At 37.5% G+C, this 25,176-nt stretch overlaps 1 long non-coding RNA gene across 1 annotated transcript; it reads left to right on the plus strand.

Moving 5' to 3' along the window:
- The first annotated feature begins 583 nt into the window (after nucleotides 1-583).
- Nucleotides 584-22,756, plus strand: LOC122009201. Its single transcript, XR_006119494.1, has 6 exons — nucleotides 584-940; nucleotides 1,050-1,113; nucleotides 1,239-1,346; nucleotides 2,086-2,151; nucleotides 22,384-22,444; nucleotides 22,529-22,756. It is a non-coding gene; the product is annotated as an uncharacterized LOC122009201 (long non-coding RNA).
- The last annotated feature ends 2,420 nt before the right edge of the window (nucleotides 22,757-25,176 follow it).

Below are 25,176 nucleotides of genomic sequence, written 5' to 3' on the forward strand. Positions count from 1 at the left end.
AGAATTGTGCACTTGGTAACACACCAATGTCTAGAGGTGACAGATTTAGTTTGCTGAGATGGAATAATTTCCATATGCATCAACAGTGGGAAGTCTCATGTGTGTATAAGTTTGTACTCGGCTAGATAAAACATTTATAGTGAGGATGCTGGGCAGATATATTAATAACCCAAGATCATCACACTGAAAAACTATAAAGAGAGTGATACGGCGATATTTGTAGAAAACTAAAGGAGATATGTTTAAATATTGGAGTACTACAACAAATATAATTTTTCGTAGCACGTTAGTAACGACACACAATTAGGGCACGTCGTCAATAATAATTTTTACGACGCCAAATCAAGTACACTATGAATAATATTATATTTATACAAATAACAATGTATAAAAAATTGCAACCCTTTAAAATAAAATATTAACAACATACTTTTTTTTTTGTATGCTGTAAAAAATATTATAAATTTTAAATTTTAACAACACACTTTGTGTGTTGTTAAAAAAATTACCCATTAAAATTTTAACAGCGCGCTTGTTGCGTGCTGTTAAAAATCAGTTTTTTTTTTTTAAAAAATCTGCCCACGATGAATTATATCTTGCATCAACCACCCTAATGAAATTGCCCACCGCCGAAACCTTCACCACCCTGCTTGAGCCCTCTCTTCCCTCTTTTCGGCGTTCTCACACTTCATATCCCCGACTCCAACCAGTAATCCTAGTCTTGACTCGCCCCATGGGCTCTTCGTTGCCCACAAGCGTCCCATCATGACCACCTCCGTCGTTGGCCCTGCCGAGCCCCGCCGCATCTTAGTCTCCATTCGTCCCTTCATCGTCACGTGATCTCCCCTCTCTCTTCCGCTCAATTCTCATCATTGTCGAGTCTACCGTCGGTCGACGGAAATTTCTAGAACCTTATGAAGCCCTACACGTATAAAGAAAGGTTTGATTTTTTTTATATTTAACTTGCGTTTGTTTACCTACTGTTTTGCTTCAAAGTTTGAGTTTTTTAGTATTTATTTTGGAATGATTGTGTCTTTAATGATCTGAAGCCTATCCACTGGGAGCATACTGTCCACTTATAACATTGAGCAAAACTAGTAATATCTGTGATCCGTAAGTAGATCTTGATCCTCCAGAAGTTCCATCTAAATCATATTGATTATTCTTTGTAATCTTGTGGATTACATACTGAAGTTTGAGATCTATTGACCTACAATTACCAACTTCCTCCTGGACAGCATACATGTGGAAGTGCTATGGGCAGATATTGAATCTAGTGGTGAAATGTTTTGTCCTGCAGGATCCTTTTGCCCAAGTACTATACGGAGAGTTTCTTGTAACATTGGGTATTGTTTCTTAATCCTTCTTGTGTAGTTTCTTTGTGGAATCAACTTACGGAAAGAAAAACTATTCTGTTCTTTGTCATTCATACTATGTAGAAACAATTCTTGTTTCAACCTTGCAACTTATCCATTCTCTTTTCTAGATATTATTGTAAGAACGGATCTGTTTCTCCCACAAGTAAGTTGATTCCACTGAATAATTCACCTAGCCATTCTTTATATCATTATTGACGGTTGTTAATTCTAACCAATAAATCATGACATGTTAAGTGTAATCACTAACCATATCACCATACTGTATAGCTTCTGCTATAGTGCTATTAGATATAATAGTTGCTTCCAAACCTTACAAATAGTTCCACACTTTTTTCTATGTAATCTGACCTAAATTGTTTAATTAAACAATTAAAACAAATAAAATATAGCAACTACTTCCCTTCATATTTAGTGTAGTAGTGTATTATCTACAATATTGCGCTATTTTAAGCTCTTGCACGTGTATGCCACACATGATAGAAGGATAAAGCTTTAAACTAGTGTTAAGCTCTTAAAGCAATAATTAGTAATCAACCATTCAAAGGCTAATTTTAAATGATTCAGTTAGACAAATTATAATTATTTGACAGGTTTTGGTTTTGGGGGTCAAGAAACGTTTGTCTACAATTTTCATGGAATTGTTGCAGATTTTTAAGGTTTAACTCTGTATGTCAATTAAAATGATATTTTGTGTGAGTAACTACAGGCCACCACTCCAGAATTTAGAGCATATCAAGAGCAAGTGTTGAAGAATTGTGCTACATTCGTTAAGGTACCATTTTTTTTTTGTCTTTGCTTTTTATTTGCAGAATATAATGAAGAAGCAACTTATCCAAGTTCTACTGTAATAGCATCTGTTGTTTTGTTTGCTCTCTTACTCTAGTTGTCAAAATTCATTATGTTAGACGTTGCATCAGTTGCAACGTCGGGAAGATGAAGGGGTGCCGATCCTTCATCTTCCTCCATTGAAAGCTAGCCATCAAAGCATCGGTTGGTAACCGATGTTTTGCTAGCTATATAAGATGGCGTCCAAGAGCAATTGTGATCGGGGTGAACAGCGAGCAAGCGATCGAAGTGATCAGAGGAGCATCGGAGGTGATCGTGTGCGAGCAAAGGGAGAACATCCGTAGGTTGGGATTTGACTCGTGAACCTTGAAGCGCTTTCCGGCAGTTCCGTGATCGTGTTTCCGACCGCGGCAATCTCTTCATCGATCGGCGTCTTCGGTTGCGGTTCTTCGGGAAATCACTTTGAGTGTTTATGGTTTCCGCATTTTTTTATCTTTGCTTAGTTTCGATTTTCATGCCATCTGGACCAACAATGGTATCAGAGCGTGCTAGATTTGAAAGCATGAAAATCGACGCGAAAAAACTCGCATTTTTCTTCTTCTGTCGCGAAGAAGACGATGAACAATGAATACTATTCATCAATTGAATCGATTGAAATGTAATTCAATCGATTCAAAATCGTGCATAGTTGTTGGATTGATTCACGGATCGATTGGAAATAAAAAAAAACGCGAACAATTTTTTCGAAGCACAGTGAGAAAAACTCACTGAATCGATTCATGAATCGATTAAATGTGTGCACAGTAATTTTTATCGAAGCACAGTTTTTTTTTTTATTTTGAATCGATTCATTGCCAAGTTTCAATCGATTGAAGATTAAAAAAAAAAAAAAAAGGAATCGTGTAAGAAAAAAAAAGCATGTACATCTTTAATGTTTTTTTTCACGAACAGTGTTAAAATTTAATTAAATATTTTTATTAATTAATTAAATATATATAGAAATGTGTTATTAATTAATAAATAAATATTTAATTAATTTATAGTTCAATTTACTGAATATTGAACCAGACCAACTTGTCCGATCAAACTTAGGTCTGGTTTAAATTATTAATTGATTTAAACAGATCAATTTGATTTAATAATACTTGAAGCTGGTTCAAATTATTTGTTGGTTTAACCAGTTCGGTTAATTACTGAATTAATTGGGGTAAGTTTGATTACAAAAGTTGGGTTGATCAAATATGAGCGGATTAGTTCTGATGTGTCAGATTTGATCATAAAAAATTAGATTTGTTCTAATGGGTCAGACTTAATCCAATGGGAATTGGATGAATCAAACGAAACTAAGTTTGATCAATAAGTCTGAGATTGACTCAATTGAGCTTAAACAATAACAGAACATAGGTTCAATTAGATTAGTTCTAATGAGGACAATAGATTAAGCTTAAGATTCGGATTCCTGATCGACCAATCCAATGTGTCAGTCACATGAGACTCTCCAAAATAAGGAAATTTGTTTTTCTTAATTGCTTGTGTATACTGTATATTTTGTTCTATATGTGGGAATTGAATTTGACCGGTTTTGTTACTCGTCAGTCGGTTTTATACTGACATCATGATTTTTAATTCCAGAAACAAAGAACGATATACACGATGATTGGTCGCTATGAACGACAACATGAGCTGTGGGAGGAGATCAAGAAGATGGAATATGACCCGGATCACGGAGTCGGTAGGCTTATTGGTCGGCTCGATTGGTTGTTCTGGAATCTCGAGCAAGAAGGGTATCTAGTTTAGGAAACAGAAAGAAGATGGTATTTAGTTTATTCATTATCGGAACATCTAAGGCAGATAGCATTCCAACTTTGGGATGAGTCTGAAGGGCACATCTCATACTCAGAGATGTGCAGACAGTTACTTCATTTGGAATGGGGTCCTGATGAATCTGAAGATAATCTAGCTCCTGAAAATATGGACCTCGAAGAATCTGAGGAGGATCCAGAAATGGATTCTGAAGATTTAGAGGAGGATCCAAATCCCGAAGAATCTGAAGATGATCCGGAAATGAACCTTGAAGAATTTGAAGAGGATCCAGAAATGGATCCTGAAGATTCAGAGGAGGATCCAGAGATGGATCCCGAGGAGGATCTAGAGATGGATCCAGAAGAATCAGAGGAGGATCCTCAAGAATGTGTAGAAGATTCAGAAATGGATCTGATGGATACATCTGAGGCTAATCCACCAATCATAGAATCCGGGATGAACGAGATGCAATTACCCACTGCTCTAGTATTTATCCTAGTGGGAGTAATGCTAGCTTATCTAGTCTTTTAGTGTTTTGTTTACTATCGTTATGTACGAACAGTGTTAGCTCATTTAGTTTTGAGTCATGTAATAATTTCTGTTGTTTTGTACGAACAGAATTATATAATAAAAGTTATATGTTAACTAACTTGGAAATGAGTAGTTCATTTCATGATATGATTTGTTCATATATCCATATGATTAGTTCATATGAAAAATGATTAGTTCATTTTAATAATGATTCGTTCATTAGATGAGATGTGTGCAATATGATTGATCAGTGTTGATTAGATTAGAACATACAAATGATGAGTGGAAACAATGTTATCACTTGATTTTGTAAACTAATTCTAATTTACATTGAGTCAATGATTAATTGCACATATATGAATTACACTGAAATAATAAATAATTTTTTTATTTATGTAGATCATGGCAACTAAAAACATCATAGCTGAACTCAATAAGGGTGATAAATTATATAGGGATAACTATAAAATCTGGCACCTCAAGATACAATATGTTCTTGAGAAACAAGAAGTTTTAGAGGCTGTAAACCAAATCATGGAGGAACAGATTGATGGTTCTACAACACAGCACAGACGTGACCTTGATGCCTATAAGGCATAGAAAAGGAAGGACTCCATTGCTAAGGGTATATTGATTAGTTCAATGGTGGATGATCTGGTATTTGAGTATGAGCCATTGCCATCGGCTCATGCTATCTGGGTAGCTCTTAGAGAGAAGTACAGTGGAGTCAGTCAGAGTAAGCTCCGTCAGCTAACTATCAAGTCTGATAGTTGTAAAAAGCGCTCGAGTGTTACCATGGCCCAACATCTCAGGGAGATGGGTAACATGATTCGAGAGCTTAAGACTGCTAGTTATACGTTGACCGATGAACAACAGATTCAGGCAGTTATCCATTCCCTTCCTGATTCTTGGGAAACGATGAAACAGAACCTGACCCATAGTGAGAGTATCAAGACTTTCACTGATGTCTCATGCCATGTGGAACTTGAGGCGGAGAGGATTGAATCCGCAAGGATTTCGGGTCAAGCTTTTGTAGCTGAAGGTTCTGGTTCCAAGAATAAGAACAAGTGGTTTAAGAAAGGAAAGGGGAAAGGAAAGGAGGCTAATGCTGTTACTGCGAAAAACCAAATCAAGAAGAAAGGAAAGAAATATGGACAAAAAACCCAAGAGTAGGTTGACTTGCTTCAACTGTGGCAAGAAGAGCCATTTTGCTTGGGATTGTACTGAGCCTAAAAAGGTAGATCCATTTTTGTCTTCTTTCCACGAGCAATATGTTGCAAATACAGTGTTGTTAATTGATTCGTATCCTTTGTGGATTATAGATTCAGGAGCAACGAACCACGTAGCTCGTGATCAAGCTACATATGTGGAGTACCGTCGAGTACCAGTTGGCAACAAATGGATATATGTAGGAAACAATGTAAGAATTGAAGTCAAAGGGATTGGCACTGGCAAGCTCAACCTACATGATGTTCTGTACGCTCTTGAGATTTGACGGAATCTGGTTTCTGTCATTTGTCTTCTTGATTTAAGTTATAATGTAAATTTTTATAGTCGTTGTGTGAAACTTCGAATTAACTCTGTGTTAATTGGGTATGGTTTTGTAACAAGTGATTTTATGGTTCTTGATGTGGAACCAAATAATAATGATGATTGTTTTTCAAACATTGCTCTTGCCAGTAATGCTGATGTTAATGATGAAATTTGGCATGCTGGATTGGGACATATAGGACAAGAACGAATGAATAGATTAGCTAAGGAGGGCCTATTAGGCACTCATGCTAAGATTAACTTGTCTATATATGAGCATTGTCTTGCGGGAAAGACGACTAGAAAATCATTTGGTAAGACTATTAGGGCTGAATCACCATTGCAATTAATTCATTCGGATATTTGTGGTCCAATGAATGTGAAGGCTAGAAATGAGAGTTCTTATTTCATTATATTTATCGATGACTTCACACGTTTTGGTCATGTGTATTTGATTTCTCACAAATCTGAAACATTGGATTACTTTATTCGTTACTTGAACGAAGTTGAGAATCAATTGGAATATAAGGTTAAAACCTTGCGCACTGACCGTGGAGGAGAATATTTGTCTGATCAGTTCAAGACAATGTGTAATGAGAAAGGGATTATTAGACAGCTGACTATCCCTGGAACTCCACAATAAAATGGGATTGCTGAAAGAAGAAATAAGACTCTTCTTGAAATGGTTAGGTCTATGATGGCGCAGACGAATTTGCCAATCTCCTATTGGGGAGATGCATAATTAGTAGCGACCTATATACTTAACAAAGTGTCTTCAAAGTCAGTTCCATCTACCCCACTAATGCGCGTAGATTTTATATACTTTTATGTATGTTTTGACGCACATTTACATATTTGAGCATGCTTGATCTATGCATTTTTGTACTTCCAGTTTTCCTTTTAGCATATTTACTCTTTTTTGTTCGGAGATCTGCTTTTGACATTTTCTGTACACAAGAGTCGAATTCGGTGAAGATTCTGCATTCTTGGACAAAACTTATGAGCTAAGCAAGCGAGAAGGCACCTGGCCGTGTACCAGACACGGCCCTGCATTAGTTGGGAGCTCTGGCCGTGTGGAGTTCAGAGGCCGTGTGGCAGTAAAATCAAAGGAAGAAGGCCTGGCCGTGTGAACCTCACACGGCCGTGCCAAGTTTTGAAGCAAATCAGAGTTCAATCCTTATATGGCCGTGTGGATCTACATGGCCGTGTAAGGTTTCCAGAGACCAAGAAGGTCCTGGCAGTGTGCATCACATGGTCGTGCAGGGTTCCCAGTGCTTAAAAGTGTTCTAGCCGTGTACATCCCATGGCCGTGCCAGGTTTCCAGAAGCTGGGGCGGTCCAAGTCGTGTGGATCTACACGACCGTACTTGGAGGTTTTGATGGGAGTTGTCCACAACCGTGTACCACACACGACCGTGTATAGATGGCAGAGAGGGGAAAGGCTCTGGCCGTGTGAACCTCACACTGCCATGCCTCGGGGCCATGTGGTGCCCAAAAGCCTCCCTCTATTTAAACCCTCCTTGGAGATTTGAAAGGGGATCTTCTCCCCTTTCGGAGAAAGCAAGATTTGGTGGATTCCTCCCATTCTTGGGAGGACTTTTAGGCAATCTAAAGGGAGATCTTGGCGAATTCGACTCTGGAAGCGCGGATTGGATCCGAAGATGGAGCTATATTGTAGATAAGTTTTCTTTCTTTCCTCTTCTTGGATTGGGATTGAAGAATGCTTGTAATCTTCTTATCTTTGGTTCTCTTCCTTCATTTTATGGAGTAGTTCTTGTTGTTCTAGGATGGAGGGAGTATTTGTGAGATAAATTGATGTAAACTCTTGTGGATTTGCCATTTCTTTGTTTCTATGATGTTGCCTAGTTTGTATCGATTGGATCTTGAATGATTAATTGTGATTAGGGCTTAATTCTCATTCTTGATCGATTGTTTGGATATCTTATAGACTTTGTAGAGATTAACTCTCACTCGATTTTCTGAGGGATCCACGTGATAGGTGTAAGTCCGTGTAAGGACGTTTGAGAGATAACCTTGAAGGGGAAATGAGAATATTCAGGAGGGTAGGATAGATTTTATGATTCAATCCTTTTATCTCTATGGGTTAAGAAGCTATGAACTTCTATGTTGGTATCCGAGGGAAGCATAGTAATAGGTGCAATCCTGTGTAAGGACAACGTAGGTTCATATCTAATTGATCACATTTAGGTACATTTTTAGTCCTAAGCCGGTTATCTATTGCAAGAGAGAACCGACATCCTTCTACAAATATTAGACAATTGAGGAATAAGAATTAGTAAACCATATACATTCAAGAGATCTTACAAAGAAACCAAAACTCCTAGAACCTCCCTTTATCATAACTCAAACCCCCAAACTCTTGTTTGCTAATATTTCATTTTAGATTTGTTTTTCATCCTTAGCATTTGAAACCAATTGTTTAGTTGTTTAGCTAATTCGCTTTGAGATATTTCTAGTACTTATTCCAGTCCCTGTGGATACGATAATCTTTTATATTACTTGCGACATTTTTGTACACTTGCGGAACGTAATAAGTTTTTGGCGCCGTTGCCGGGGACTGCACTATAACATTGGAGATTATCAATTGAGTTAGACTAAACATAACATTTTTATTTCTTTTCATTTGTATAGTTGAAAAATAATCTTTAGAATTTTGTCTTCGTAATTTTTTTTTCTTATGCGACTTAAACATGGTGTGCAGGTTATTAGGGGATTATGGAGCTCCAAGGTCCACAAAAGAATTGGGACCAATTGTCTACCCTAATATACAAGCAAGAAATTTTATACTCAAATCATCTTTTGTTTCAATGGTTCAGAAAACTCAGTTTGGAGGATTGGAGATTGAGAACCCTTATTCACACTTGATGGAGTTTTATAGATATTGTTAAACTCTGAAATACGAAGAGGTTCCATTTGATGTTATACAACTGCTTGTTTTTCCTTTTAGTTTGAAGGATGCTGCAAAAAGATGGTATAATTCTCTAAAATCTCAAAGTATTAAAACATGGGATGAGTTAGAGCAAAAATTCCTGGACAGATATTTCCCTCCAAAGAAGACTACTTATTTGAGAAGTCAAATTTTGAATTTCAAGCAATTAGATGGAGAAGAATTATATCAAGCTTGGGAAAGATATTCTTCCTTTTTGCAATTATGTCCATATCATGGAATTGAGAAATGGTTAATAATGCATTTGTTTTATGTTGGGCTTTCTTTCTCAAGTAAAAATCAATTGGATATAGTATCTGGAGGATCATTTATGAAAAAGAATTTAGAAGAGGCCTATGAGATAGTTTGCAGAATTACACAAAATTCCAATGATTGGTCAGAGCAAGATAACTCATTCCTAACAGTTGATATTATTGGAGAAAAGGAGAATGGTGAAAAAGGGCTTATTTTGAATCAAAATGATTTTCAAATATTATTCCCTTGATGCTGTGAATCATTATCAAAAATATTTGATGAAAAAATATTTTCAACAGAAAAAGAGGAATGTCTTTGTGATTATAGAGAAGAAGATCTGTTTTCAGAAAATGAAGAGTATTTAGAAGAGAGATTGGTTGAAGAGGAGATTAAGTTGATAGAACAAGAGCCAGCTTTACCAGGAATAGTACCACCTCAACTTGAACTTAAACCATTGCCACCAAATCTTAAATATGAATTTCTTGGGTCAAATTCTACTTATCCAGTTATAATTAATGCTCATCTAAATGAATTTGAAACAAAGAGATTGATAGAGGAATTAAAGCTGCATAGAAAGACAATTGGATATACGATTGATGATATAAAAGGGATTAGTCCTTCTCTCTGTATGCACAGAATCTTACTTGAAGAGGGGTACAAGAATTCAATTGAGCATCAAAGGAGATTAAATCCAAACTTAAAAGAGGTGGTAAAGAAGGAAGTACTTAAACTTCTTGATGCAGGGATCATTTACCCAATTTCGGATAGTGAATGAGTAAGTCCAGTTCATGTGGTTCCAAAGAAAGGAGGAATAACTGTTATAAAAAATGAAGATGATAAGCTAATTTCAACACGTACAGTGACAGGGTGGCGAATGTGTATTGATTATCGGAAGTTGAATAAAGAAACTAGGAAGGATCATTTCCCTCTACCATTTATTGATGAAATGCTTGAAAGATTTGCTAAACACTCATACTTTTGTTACTTGGATGGATATTCAAGATTTTTCCAAATTCCAATTCATCCTCAAGACCAGGAGAAGACTACTTTTACTTGTCCATATGACACTTTTGCTTATCGTCGGATGTCGTTTGGGCTTTGTAATGCTCCAACCACTTTTCAGAGATGTATGATGATAATTTTTTCAGATTTAATAGAAAAAATTATGGAAGTATTCATGGATGATTTCTCAGTTTACGGAAATGATTTTGATTCTTGTTTGTCAAACCTTTCTACTGTTCTTCAAAGATGCGAAGATACAAATCTAGTATTAAACTGGGAAAAATATTATTTCATGGTTAAAGAAGGAATAATTTTGGGGCATAAAATTTCAGAGCGTGGTATTGAAGTAGATCATGCAAAAGTGGAAGTGATAGAGAAGTTACCCCCACCCATCAATGTAAAAGGAGTTAGGAGTTTTTTAGGGCATGTTGGTTTTTATAGACGTTTTATTAATGACTTCTCAAGGATTTCCAAGCCATTAACTAATCTATTGATTAAAGATGTTGAGTTTTGTTTTGATAGTGAATGCACTGAAGCTTTCAACAAAATAAAGAGTGCTCTTACAACAACTCCAGTTATTCAAGCCCCAGATTGGGATCTTCCTTTTGAAATAATGTGTGATGCTAGTGACTTTGCTGTAGGAGTAGTTTTAGGACAAAGAAGAAATAAGGTTTTATATGCAATCCATTATGCAAGTAAAACACTTGACGCAACCCAAGTAAACTATTCTACTATAGAGAAGGAACTCCTAGCGGTGGTATTCGCTATTGATAAATTTAGATCTTATCTAGTGGGTTCAAGAGTAATTGTATATACTGATCATGCGGCTATCCGGTATTTACTGGGAAAGAAAGATGCTAAACCTAGGCTCATCAGATGAATTTTATTACTACAAGAATTCAACTTTGATATTAGGGATAAGAAAGGAGCTGAAAATGTAGTAGCTGATCATTTATCCAGAATATCTCAAAATTCAGAAAAAGAAGTAGATTTTGATTTACCTATTGACGACATTTTTCCGGATGAACACTTATTAGCTTTATCAAGTGTTAAAACACCTTGGTATGTAGATTTTGTGAATTTCTTTGCTAGTGGAGTATTACCCCTGAATTTCTCTTATCAACAAAGGAATTTTTTTTTTTCAGAAGTTAAGAATTATGTTTGGGATGAACCTCTCCTATACAAGAAGTGTAATGATGTGATTTATCGAAGATGTATGCCTGAAGAAGAAGTTAGGGATATCTTGTTTCATTGTCATTCTTCATCTTATGGAGGACATTTGGGTAGTTCAAAAACGATTACAAAAATTCTTCAAGCAGGATTTTATTGGCCAACTTTATTCAAAGATGCTAAGATGTTTGTTCAGTCTTGTGATAAGTGTCAGAGAACTGGAATATAACTAAGAGGAATGAAACGATGTTGAATTACATTCTTGAGGTTGAGCTATTTGATGTATGGGGAATAGATTTCATAGGACTTTTCCCTCTTTCATATGGGAATAGGTTTATTCTTGTGGCGGTGGATTATGTGTCCAAATGGGTAGAAGCTGTGGTATCTCCTACGAGCGATGCGAAAACAGTTATCAGATTATTTAGGAGTATAATCTTTCCAAGATTTGGGGTGCCTAAGGCGGTCATTAGTGATGGAGGATCGCACTTCATAGAAAAATAGTTTGAAAATTTACTCAGAAAATATGGAGTGAAGCATAAAGTAGCAATACCTTATCATCCTCAAACTAATGGTCAAGCAGAGATATCTAACCGGGAGATTAAATCCATATTAGAGAAGACCGTATCCACCTCAAGAAAGGATTGTGCACTAAAATTAGATGACGCTTTATGGACATATCGTACTGCTTATAAAACTCCCATTGGAATGACTCCATTCCGATTAGTTTATGGAAAGCCTTGCCATCTTCCAGTTGAGCTAGAACATAAGGCTTATTGGGCAATTGTGAATTTGAACATGGATTTAAAGGAAGCAGGGGAGAAAAGGAAGCTTCAGTTAAATGAGCTTGATGAATTAAGGATGGATGCATATGAGCATGCTAAATCTTACAAGGAAAGGACGAAGAAATGGCATGATCAGCACATTCTTCGTAAAGAATTTAATGTAGGAGATTTAGTTTTATTGTTCAACTCAAAATTAAAGCTTTTTCCAAGGAAGCTTAAGTCAAGATGGATGGGTCCATTTGAGGTAAAGAAGGTTTATCCTTTTGGGGCTGTAAATATTTGGAAAAAAGAGCTTGGGATAATTAAGGTAAATGGTCAACGCTTGAAAAAATATATTCATGGTATGGAATTAGAAGAGGTACAAAGGTTATATTTTTCTGAACCTCGTCCTCCAGATTGATTCTTTTAGTTAGTATAAATTCGTTGTGTTTTAGTTTGTTTTCACTATGTTTTAGTTTTGTTTTCAAGTTGAAATCTACTTCCATGAGCTGGCCATGACTTCTTTATGGGCATGGAAGTATTGGAGAAGTGGATTAGGAGAATAAACATCAAATGGAGTAAAACAGGGCATGGCCGTGTACTGTACACGACCAAGCAAAGGATGCAGAGAAGGAAAAGGATCTAGCCGTGTTTACCAGACACGACCATGTGAAGTTTGCAGAGAAGGAAGGGAACATGGCCGTGTACCAGACACGACCGTGCAAAGAATCCAGAGAAGGAGAGTTCTTTGGTCGTGTTCCAGACACGGCCGTGTAGAGAAATCAGAGCAAAAGCTTACATCGACCGTGTACCAAACACAACCATGTGCCAAATCCAGAGAAGAGAACTCAGAAGGCCGTGTTCCAGACACGGCCGTGTGGAGAAACCCGAGAAGAAGAAGGATGTGGCCGTGTCCCAGACACGACCGTGTGAGTAAAGCCAAGGAGGAAAAGGGAGAGGCCGTGTAGATCTACACGACCCGTGTGGAGAAGCCCTTAAGAGGTCGTGTTCTCCTTACACGACCAAGTTTTGGCCGTGTCCCGCATACACCCACCTCTCTTAAAACATCTTCTTTTCTCTCAATCTCTTTAAAATCCCTCTTTTCTTCAACCTTTTTCTTCAAACTCTCTTAGATCCAGATTCTTTTCCTCTCCAACACTCAAGATCTTTGTTCTCCTAACCTCAGATCTTGTTCTTCAAAAATTTGTTTCTTTGAGATCTTACTTCTCTAACCCTAAATAGTCCCTTCCCTCATCTAAACTCAACAAGATGTCCAATCTTTTGAAGAAACTTCGTAAAGGAGGTGGTGGATCCAGTGGAGATAAAGAGAAGGAACCATCTAGGGATAAAGGAAAACAACCGATGAAGGGCAAAGGAAAGAGGACATCACACAACGAAGGTAATGATAATGAATTCAATATTGTATTTAGAAATGATGATCAAATTACTAGATTTGCAATTCTTGTCAATAGAAAGATTGTGTGCACTCGGTATATGGACCCAACTGTTCTTGATATGCTTGGAATTAGGGAAGATGTAGATTTGTTGATTGGATTTTTAGAGTGGGGTGATATTATGTATACACATTTGTCTACATATCCTCGTCTTGTTTTGGAGTTTTTAAGTTCATTAGATGTCCATTTTACTAACGAGGATGATTATATTGGAAAATTTTCATTTAGATTGATGAATCAAGAATTTCAATGGACATTTAGTGATTTTAATTCTTGTTTTGGATTTTGTACTGGTAGCCCTCGTAGGTTTGATTCAAGGTTTAATTGGAATCATTTTTGGAATGCATTAACTGGATTAGATCAACCTTATGAACCTTCAAGAGCTAAGGCTTCTCATATGCAAAATCCCATTTTTAGCTACCTACATAGAATTTTGGTAGGGGAGAGAGTGATGGGGTAGTTAAAAAGATAGAGCTTTATGCTTTATGGGCCATGCTTCATAAGGTCGATTTCGATTCTGGTTTTCATTTTGTACAAACCTTGTTAAGAGTCGCAAGGGCATCGTCGGGATCAATTGTCTTTGGTGGATTGATTACCCGAATAGTTTATAATTTAGATCTTGATTTAGATGAGTTGGAAATAATTCATGGCAATGATATGATAGACATTGATGCATGTCTTGCCATGAAAATAATTGTTCAGGATGAGAATGAGTTTGCATTTCCTAGGAGGAATGATTTTCCTCTACCTCTCCCTTGTCCCGGACGAACGTCTATTCGTAACCCTGCTAATTGGGTAATTACCGATATCGATCCCGAATATGTTCCCTCTATATCCGGAGACACAGAGCCACACATTGAACCCTCAATATCTGGATACCCGCAACCTTCCAGACATTCGGATCCTGTTAGGCATTCTTTTGCTTAAGGTACGGGTTCCTCCAGATTTGATTTTTCTGATTTCCGTACTTCTTTAGAATCGCTCCATGAGAAGCATGATGCCCAACGAAGAATGTTGGAAGACCGCTTCTCTTTATCAGATAATCAGTTTAGAGAAGTACAAGAGCACTTTCAGTTCACAAGGAATTTTCAGGGTCAAGTGGCCGAATTTGTCTAGGATTATGATACTGATCAAGCTAGAATGAGAGACTTTATGCAAAGTATGAGTGTCACTAGTCAACAAGTTGATGCTTTTTTTGAGTATCATATAGTCCTGAGTGAAACTCCAGGTTTCCCTAGTTTCCCCGTTGGTCAGCCACGTCGTAGGCACCCTTTTCCTCATCCCCCTCCACCTCCACCTCCACCATATTGATTTCATCGGGACGATGAAAAGTTTAAGCCTGGGGGGGGGGGGTGTCAAACTTGATTTCTTTTTGTTTCAGTTTTTGATTGTTTTCTTGTCCTCTGCATGTGTAGTTTTTGATTTGCATTCTGTTTTGATTGTCTTGCTTGAGTGAATGTTTTGATAGTCATTTGATTATCTTTTGAAATATTTTGGCAAACATCTTGAGAACATCAATCTTCACTTTTATTCTTTCTTGTTTTCAAGATTAAATGTTAGCACGTTCATTATCTAGATTCATGATGTTGTAAATGACGCTAGTAGTAAGCTTTATGTACTTCTTTTCTCTATCTTGGGAAGCATGAAATAAGCTAAGAATCATATGGAGATGAGCTTTAGTCTTGGCTTAACCTTAAGAATCTTACTTTCACTACACTTTGACTTGATGCTTGAATGGTTAATATCATTGAAATAGTCATGATTCATCTTGTTTGCTTAGTACTTGGTTTCCATGGTGATTTTTTAAACTTCATTTTGGTTACTGGATGAGGCTCAACTCATGAAAGCTCATTTGGAAAAAATCAAAATATCCCAACATTTGTGCTAAAAGTACACTTGTGAAATAAGATTTGCACAATGCAAATGCTTATGAAAAAAAATTGAAAAAAAAAAGCAATGAGAAAAAAAAGTGAATATGGGATATAAAAAACAGTTGTCGTGAGTGGAATCTAGCAAGTCACCCCTTTGAGACCGAGTTAGGTTACTGGAGAAATGACTGTTTAGCTTCTCTTGAGATTGAGCACACCTTTGAGACCTTGGGTTGATTGAGAAATATGAACCAAGTGAGTGGCAAGTAAGTGCCTATCACTAGTTACTTGTCTTTCACCGGAAACATTAGGAATTCAAATTTGATGAAGACTTGACTAGGACATAGATTGAAACTTGAAGGGTTTTTGAGTTACTTTTACACTGTGCACAGGAAACTTAAGCTTGAGTCATACTTGATTTGTTTCCATGATTATGTTTGTTAGTGGAACCCTTTGATAGAGTTAGGAAAGTGCATTAGGGTTTATGAATGCGTTGTAGAACATATGAATTTAGATTGCAGCATTTTGCTTGAGGACAAGCAAAGGTTCAAGTCTGGGGGTGTGATGTGCGTTGATTTTATATACTTTTATGTATGTTTTGACACACATTTACATATTTTGAGCATGCTTGATCTATGCATTTTTGTACTTCCAGTTTTCCTTTTAGCATATTTACTCTTTTTTGTTCGGAGATCTGCTTTTGTGCATTTTCTGTACATAGGAGTCGAATTCGGTGAAGATTCTGCATTCTTGGACAAAACTTATGAGCTAAGCAAGCGAGAAGACACCTGGCCGTATACCAGACACGACCCTGCATTGGTAGGGGGCTCTGGCCGTGTGGAGTTCAGAGGCCGTGTGGCAGCAACAACAAAGGAAGAAGGCCTGGTCGTGTGAACCTCACACGGCCGTGCCAAGTTTTGAAGCAAATCAGAGTTCAATCCTTACATGGCCGTATGGATCTACATGGCCGTGTAAGGTTTCCAAAGACCAAGAAGGCCTTGGCCGTGTGCATCACACGGCCGTGCAGGGTTCCCAGTGCTTAAAAGTGTTCTGGCCGTGTGCACCACACGACCGTGCCAGGTTTCCAGAAGCTGGGGCGGTCCAGGCCGTGTGGATCTACACGGTCGTGCTTGGAGGTTTTGATGGGAGCTGTCCACGGCCGTGTACCACACACGACTGTGTATAGATGGCAGAGAGGGGAAAGGCTCTGGCCGTGTGAACCTCACACGACCATGCCTTGGGGCCGTGTGGCTCCCAAAAGCCTCCCTCTATTTAAAGCCTCCTTGGAGATTTGAAAGGGGATCTTCTCCCCTTTGGGAGAAAGCAAGATTTGGTGGATTTCTCCCATTCTTGGGAGGATTTTTGGACAATCTAAAGGGAGATCTTGGCGAATTCGACTCTGGAAGCGAGAATTGGATCCGAAGATGGAGCTATATTGTAGATAAGTTTTCTTTCTTTCCTCTTCTTGGATTGGGATTGAAGAATGCTTGTAATCTTCTTATCTTTGGTTCTCTTCCTTCGTTTTATGGAGTAGATCTTGTTGTTCTAGGATGGAGGGAGTATTTGTGAGATAAATTGATGTAAACTCTTGTGGATTTGTCATTTCTTTGTTTCTATGATGTTGCCTAGTTTGTATCGATTGGATCTTGAATGATTAATTGTGATTAGGGCTTAATTCTCATTCTTGATTGATTGTTTGGATATCTTATAGACATTGTAGAGATTAACGCTCACTCGATTTTCCGAGGGATCCACGTGACAGGTGCAAGCCCGTGTAAGGACGTTTGAGAGATAACTTTGAAGGGGAAATGAGAATATTCAGGAGGGTAGGATAGATTTTATGATTCAATCCTTGTACCTTTATGGGTTAAGAAGCTATGAACTTCTATGTTGGTATCCGATTGAAGCATAGTAATAGGTGCAATCCTGTGTAAGGACAACATAGGTTCATATCTAATTGATCACATTTAGGTACATTTTCAGTCCTAAACCGGTTATTTATTGCAAGAGAGAACCGACAACCTTCTACAAATATTAGACAATTGAGGAATAAGAATTGGTAAACCATATGCATTCAAGAGATCGTACAAAGAAACCAAAACTCTTAGAACCTCCCTTTATCATAACTCAAACCCCCAAACTCTTGTTTGCTAATATTTCATTTTAGATTTGTTTTTCATCCTTAGCATTTGAAACCAATTGATTAGTTGTTTAGCTAATTCGCTTTGAGATATTTCTAGTACTTATTCCAGTCCCTGTGGATTCGATAATCTTTTATATTACTTGCGACATTTCCGTACACTTGCGGAACGTAACACCCACATGAACGGTGGACAGGCAAAAAGCCGGATTTGAGTAATCTGAGACCTTGGGGGTCAGTTGCCTACGTTCATGATAAGACTCACGAACATAGAAAATTATGACCCAAAGATAAGAAGTGTAGGTACTCTGAGACTTCTAAGGGTTATGTTTTTATTGGTGAGCGACAAGATGGAACCATCTCTGAGATAGAGTCAAGAGATGCTACTTTTCTAGAGTCAAGATATTTCTAGTACTTATTCCAGTCCCTGTGGATTCGATAATCTTTTATATTACTTGCGACATTTCCGTACACTTGCGGAACGTAACACCCACATGAACGGTGGACAGGCAAAAAGCCGGATTTGAGTAATCTGAGACCTTGGGGGTCAGTTGCCTACGTTCATGATAAGACTCACGAACATGGAAAATTATGACCCAAAGATAAGAAGTGTAGGTACTCTGAGACTTCTAAGGGTTATGTTTTTATTGGTGAGCGACAAGATGGAACCATCTCTGAGATAGAGTCAAGAGATGCTACTTTTCTAGAAACTGAGTTCACAACACGATGTGAAGTTGATAAGACAATTCCTCTATATGAGATAGAGGAGGAGGATAATGTTCCTTTATCAACGAATCAGGAGATGCTTGAATCTAGTCAACCGAGTGGGAGTAATTTGCCACTGAATGAGTCAGTTTCTCAACAGTCTAACCTTCGAAGAAGTAGTCATCAGATTATTCCTCGGAGAAGGTTTGATATTGAGAATGAGGCATTGATGGTTCTCCCAGTTGACGATGAGGAACCTCGAACAGTTGAGGATACTTTGAGCAGCTCAGTTAGAAAAGAATGGAAAGTTGCAATGAATGAAGAAATGGAGTCAATGAGAAAGAATCAAGTTTGGGATTTAGTCGATCTTCCTCCGGGCCGAAGGGCTATTGGGAATAAGTGGATTCTCAAAGTAAAGAGGAAAGCAGATGGATCGATTAATCGATACAAATCTCGATTAGTTAAAAAAGGATATACCCAAATGGAGGGTATTGACTTTGAAGAAACATTCTCCCTAGTTGTGAAGTTTGTGTCAATACGTGTCATCCTGGCTATAGTAGCACAATATGACATGGAATTACATCAGACGGATGTAAAAACAGCTTTCCTTAATATTAATCTTGACGAAGAAATCTATATGGTACAACCAGAAGGTTATGTTGTTGAAGGCCAAGAGAAAAAAGTATGTAGACTTCGAAAGTCTATATGGGCTATAGCAAACGTCAAGACAATGGAACATAACATTTAATGAAGTAATATTATCTTATGGTTTCGAAATGATTAATGAGGATCATTGTATTTACCTAAGAAAGGAAAAAGGAAAGCTTGTCATTTTATCATTATATGTTGATGATATGCTAATAGCTGGAAGTGACATAAAGTGTGTGATAGAAGTCCAAAGTTGGCTTTCATCACAATTTGACATAATAGATATGGGAGAAGCAGAGTACATCTTAGGAGTAAAGATCGTTAGAGTTCGATCAAAGAGGCTTTTGGGTTTGTCTCAAGAAGCTTATATCACTAAGATGCTGCAATATTTCAATATGTTAGATTGCGACATTGAACAGACGCCTATTGCGAAAGGTACCGTCTTGAGCAAAAGTATGTATCCCAAGACTCCTGAGGAAATAGCCGAAATGAAGAAGAAACCATATGCTAGTGCTATTGGTAATTTGATGTACACTATGTTATGTACTCGTCCCAATATAAGATATACTGTTGGCTTAGTTAGTTGTTTCCAGTCAAACCCAGGATCGAGACACTGGAAAGCGGTGAAGAGGATATTCAGATATCTTAAAGGAACAGCTGATTATTGCCTCTGTTTCCAAGGATCAAATATGAGCCTAAGTGGCTACTCAGATGCAGATTGGGCAGGGGACCTTGATGACAGAAAATCCACATCTGGCTATGTCTTCTTGTTGAATGATGGCGTCATCTCATGAAACAGCAAGAAGCAGGCTTGTGTAGCCTTGTCGACAATGGAAGCTGAGTATGTGGCTTGTGCAACGATTGTGCAAGGGGCTGTCTGGCTAAGAAGGTTCCTGAAGCATCTGAAGATTACTGAGGATAGTGGGAGTCCTGTTACAGTGTACTGTGACAGTTAAGCTGCAATAGCTTTTTCCAAGGATCTCAGATATCATAGCAAATGCAAGCATATAGAAATTAAGTATAATTTTGTAAGAGATATTGTTGATAAGAAAAAGGTTATTCTTGAGTAAATCCCTACACGGAATATGCTTGCTGATCCTTTTACTAAGCTATTGACTAAAGAGTCATTTCATGGCCATATGAAGTCTTTGAGACTTCGAAGAATGTAACAATTGTAAAGACATTTTGATAAATGAAAAATGCCATGATCTATTCAGTGTATATGTCTTGGTTACATTCGAATAAAAGTCTCGATAAGCATGTTGGCAGATTGGGATTGGTCCACTCACATGGACAATCATCTCTATTTGTTAAATATTCAGTGTATATGTCTTAGTTACATTCGAATAAAAGTCTCGATAAGCATGTTGGCAGATTGGGATTGGTCCACTCACATGGACAATCATCTCTATTTGTTAAATACGAATAGAGGTAAGACCATTGCTTATGGGACAGCTTATGTAGCTGTGAATAGAGACATACTCATAAGTTAAGGTCGCCTTGATATTTGTGTCAAGATGAGATCATTTGTGTAATGATTGGAGTAAATGCACCCATCATTTACTGAATCTGCTTGAGGCCAAATTAGAATTCATATGTTGAATTCAGGATTAGACATTGGGAATGTCTAGATCGAAATCTGTACGATGTTAAATTTTGAGAAAAACATACGCTCTTTATGGAAAAGAGAATAACATCGTAGCATGTGATTCATACCATATGTGCTATGGCGACAAGAAGGGTAGTAGGAGAATGGATCCCTGCTTCTCTACTATGTGAGACCCTTGAGATTATAAGTTAATCTCAATCTTACCCTAAGTGACTATTTAGCTATCTACTTGAAGTTCTGATCAGTGTCTGCTACTTTAGCATGTTTTCTATTGGCTATGGATGATTCGGTCTATGGAGCATAACTAGGAAAGCGACTGATTAGAATGAATAGATTCTAGCTAAAAAGGAAGATTAAGATTGATTTACATCTGTGACATTTATTCACTAGTACCTGTTACATTTTTAGTTCAGTATATAAAATGTAATTGTGAATAATTTGTTTGATTGGAGATATTGAACATGCTCTTGACATATGGTCAATATGAGGGATTAGAGGTGTTCATGATGATGTAAACAATTTAATCTGGGGTAAAAGCAAGCCATTTATGTCTTTGATTCGTTCTATGGACATTTGTGTCTCTGATTTGTTCTATGGAGCAGCCGAGTAAGGTGTGACAATCTTCTTAGCAATTGAATGCTCACTGTGCTTGCTGTCGAACGAATCATTTTCCGTAATGTATGGAATGGATGTTCTTATTTGGTCTTTGTGACTAAATTCTGCTCTGGTCTTCGTGACTAGATCCTCATAAAGTCTACGTGACTTATTTGGTCTTTGTGACTAAATTTTACTCTGCTCTTCGTGACTTGATCCTCATAAAGTCTTAGTGATTTATTTGGTCTTTGTGACTAAATTTTGCTCTAGTCTTTGTGACTTGATCCTCATAAAGTCTACGTGACTTATTTAGTCTTTGTGACTAATTTCACTCTGGTCTTCGTAACATGATCACCTTATAGTCTATGTGACTGACATGGTCTATGTGACCATATGGGTTGACTTGGATGAGTGAGAGATGTTAGACGTTGCATCAGTTGCAACGTCGGGAAGATGAAGGGGTGCCGATCCTTCATCTTCCTACATTGAAAGCTAGCCATCAAAGCATCGGTTGGTAACCGATGTTTTGCTAGCTATATAAGATGGCGTCCAAGAGCAATCGTGATTAGGGTGAACAGCGAGCAAGCGATCGAAGTGATCAGAGGAGCAGCGGAGGTGATCGTGTGCGAGCAAAGGGAGAACATCCGTAGGTTGGGATTTGGATCGTGAATCTTGAAGCGCTTTCCGACAGTTCCGTGATCGTGCTTCCGACAGCGGCAATCTCTTCATCGATCGGCGTCTTCGGTTGCGGTTCTTCGAGGGATCACTGTGAGTATTTATGGTTTTCGCATTGTTTTATCTTTGCTTAGTTTCGATTTTCATGCCATCTGGACCAACACATTAGACTCAAATAACTTATGATATCATATTGGCAGTGTTTGGTTGAGAACAGCTATGATCTTGTATCTGGAGGAACATATAATCATTTAGTACTCTTGAACCTTAAGAACAAGATAAGAGGGTTCAACACCTATCAAGACTCCAATTTGTTAATTGATTATGCTAGAACGTAACATATACTAGCTGGATTATTGCTTTCCTAAATCATGTTCAAAAGTAACTCTCTTGAATCAAAATATGTTGTTCCCAACTAAGGGGCATTGAACCTTTTATCTATCTATTATTTCAGTGGTTTTTCTATTATTTGGATGCAAATTTATTTTTAGGAGAATCATTTGTTCATGGATTTAACCAACTTGTAGGGAATTGATGGATCTAGAGTCAAGAAGGTGCTAAAGTCGGTACATATTGCAGCTAACAATAGTTACGTTGTGGATTTTATTACTTTTGAATTGTATAACCCTACAATTGTTTCTATTAATAGTTATGTTGTGTTGCTTGTTATAGGTTCCTCTTGGTGCAATTCCAACATAGAAGAAGTGCGCTATTCATGTATTCATTGGGCATAATATCAAAAGCTATTAGGATAAATAGAGACGACGTAGACTTTTCTTGGCATGTGATGGATCAAAGCAGAGGGAGGGTAGAAAATCATGTGCACCAGCAAACCTTTTTAGTTAACTGTGAAATTAGGTTCCTTTTTAGTTATTTCTAATGGTGCATTGCCTTTGGATGTAAAAGACTTATCATTAGTGTTACATTTGTAAAATTGACTCAAATGTTTGTTAGATGAACAAAAATTATGTATTTGCATGTTGATTGTATTTTGAAATTTTTTTATTTCTATTTTAAGTGATGAATGAATTGTGATAATGTCTAAATTTTAAATTTAGATTATATATTTTAAATAATATTAATGATAATTGTATGAGGTTGATAATTGAATGTGGTTATATTACACCCTTAATTGTAGCGGGCGGCGTGCACCGCAAATTCTCTTAACTGTAGCACGCGTCACATGCTGCAAATGCTTTTAACTGTAGCGCGTGTCACGCACTGCGAATGCTCTTAACCATAGCACACACTGCGCGTTGCTAATACTCTTAATAGCAGCGTTGCGTGCCATGAATGCTCTTAACCGCAGTGTGCGCTACGTGCCACAAATGTCTTATGACTTTTAACATCTTGCAATTGTGCAGCATGTGATGTACATCATGGATAGAATAATTGTGCTTTACGAAAAGTCAAATTTGGTATAGTGGAGGTCAGATCACCTGGAGGTGATTAGATATTCAAACTCTGATTTAGTTAGATTCTTGGATAGCAGAAGGTTCATTTCAGGTTATATTTTCATATTGGCTGGAGAAAATGTATCTTGGAAGAGTATTAAGCAGACACTAATAGCTACTTCTATAGAGACAGAGTTGATAGCATGCTATGAAATATCCAATTATGGAATTTGACTATAGAACTTCATCATAGTATTACATATCGTTAATGACATTGATAGGTCATTGAGGATCAACTGTGAATAATAAAATTACATAATTGTATGGCAAGAACAACCGCAGTTCGTCGAAGTCCAAGCACATCGACATAAAATTTCTAAAGGTTAAAGAAAGAGTTCAGAGTCGTCAGATTATGATAAAACACATTGGTACAAATTTTATGTTGGTAAATCCACTCACCAAAGGCTTGGTACCTAAGGTGCTTCATATGTATGTTATGGATATGAGAGTTCTTCTTATGGAAAAAGAATTCATCTAATTGGAGCCTGTATTTATTCTATTGCTCTATTGTTACGAATCTGCAAGTGCATGAAAACGTCGTCAGTAATATAAAAAATTTATGAATTCATAGAGACTATTGATTAAGCACTAGAGATGTCACAAAGTAAGTTATCTAGATGGTCGTAGGAGAAGATTGAAAACTTGTGAGCAAGAGAGAGGAGAGAATTGATCTTGAGAAAGAGAGCTAAAAGGATGTGAGAAATGGTTTGGGAAGTGATTCTAGGATTTCAGTTTCATTATAATGCTAGATGATGTTACATTTATTATCTAGTTTCTATCCTCTATGTTCATGCTCTTGTAGAGAACCTAACTAAATACCGATACAACCTCGTGATAGCCGCATCAGAGTGTCTATCCCATTGGCAATCAATGCTACTAAGTAGGATAAGTAAGACGGAAAGTCCGGTTAAAGGATTACCCTTTGTCACTAAGGGATCCCCAGTAATACGATCTATATTACACCATCCACTTCATAGCACGGAATTGAGATAAACCCATTATGTTCTAATTAACTATTCTCTTGTAGAGTATTGATCTCCAATTCAAAGCGATGCTCCAGATGTCCGATTAAAGGGATACCCTTGTCACTCAGGCCCCCCGGTCATACGATCTAGAGCACCCCCCTTACATGGATTTCAATCCTCCACATCATTCAATAAAACATGCAAAAGATATATAAATGTGTCACACACACATTTCGTCAAACATGAATAAAACATTAAACATGTCATTGAATAGAAACATGACAAATCTACATAGTTTTACATCTCAATCATATTACAAATACTCCCTAATCCTAGAAAGGGAGATCTACTCCATTGCAAGGGAAGAACAACCCCAAAATATAAAATAAAGCATACTTACAACCCTAGATGTGGGAAGAAGGGAAGAAGAGATGCTTGCTGAGGTTTCTGATGTCTTGGGAATTCCTCCTTGCTCTAGAGATGGACAGATCATCAAGGAATGGAGGTGGATGAAGCCCTAAGATTCCCCCATAAGGGTAGAACCTGTTGGATCGAGAAGCGCTAGAGGAGGAGGGGGGGGGGGTTGAATAGTACTCGTGGCTTTCACTTTCATATTCGAAAAACTCGACGAGTAAAGCAGTGGAATAAGAAATAAAAAAAAACACACAAAGACACCGAGATTTACTTGGTTCGGAGCCTTGGACGACTCCTACTCCAAGGTCTGCGATCGTTGATCGCTTTCGGTGGGCAACAATTATAATATCTCAAATTCAGTACAATAAGTGTTTATAATTAAATGTAGAGGAAACTTATACCGACAACAATAAAACGTAAAATCACAGCTCCAAGTTGTCGGGGACTTGTCGTAGCTTAGTCGGAACGTCTCTTTAGCAACTTGTTG

This window comes from Zingiber officinale, chromosome 8A (assembly GCF_018446385.1).
Source record: "Zingiber officinale cultivar Zhangliang chromosome 8A, Zo_v1.1, whole genome shotgun sequence".
NCBI classification, from domain to species: Eukaryota; Viridiplantae; Streptophyta; class Magnoliopsida; order Zingiberales; family Zingiberaceae; genus Zingiber; species Zingiber officinale.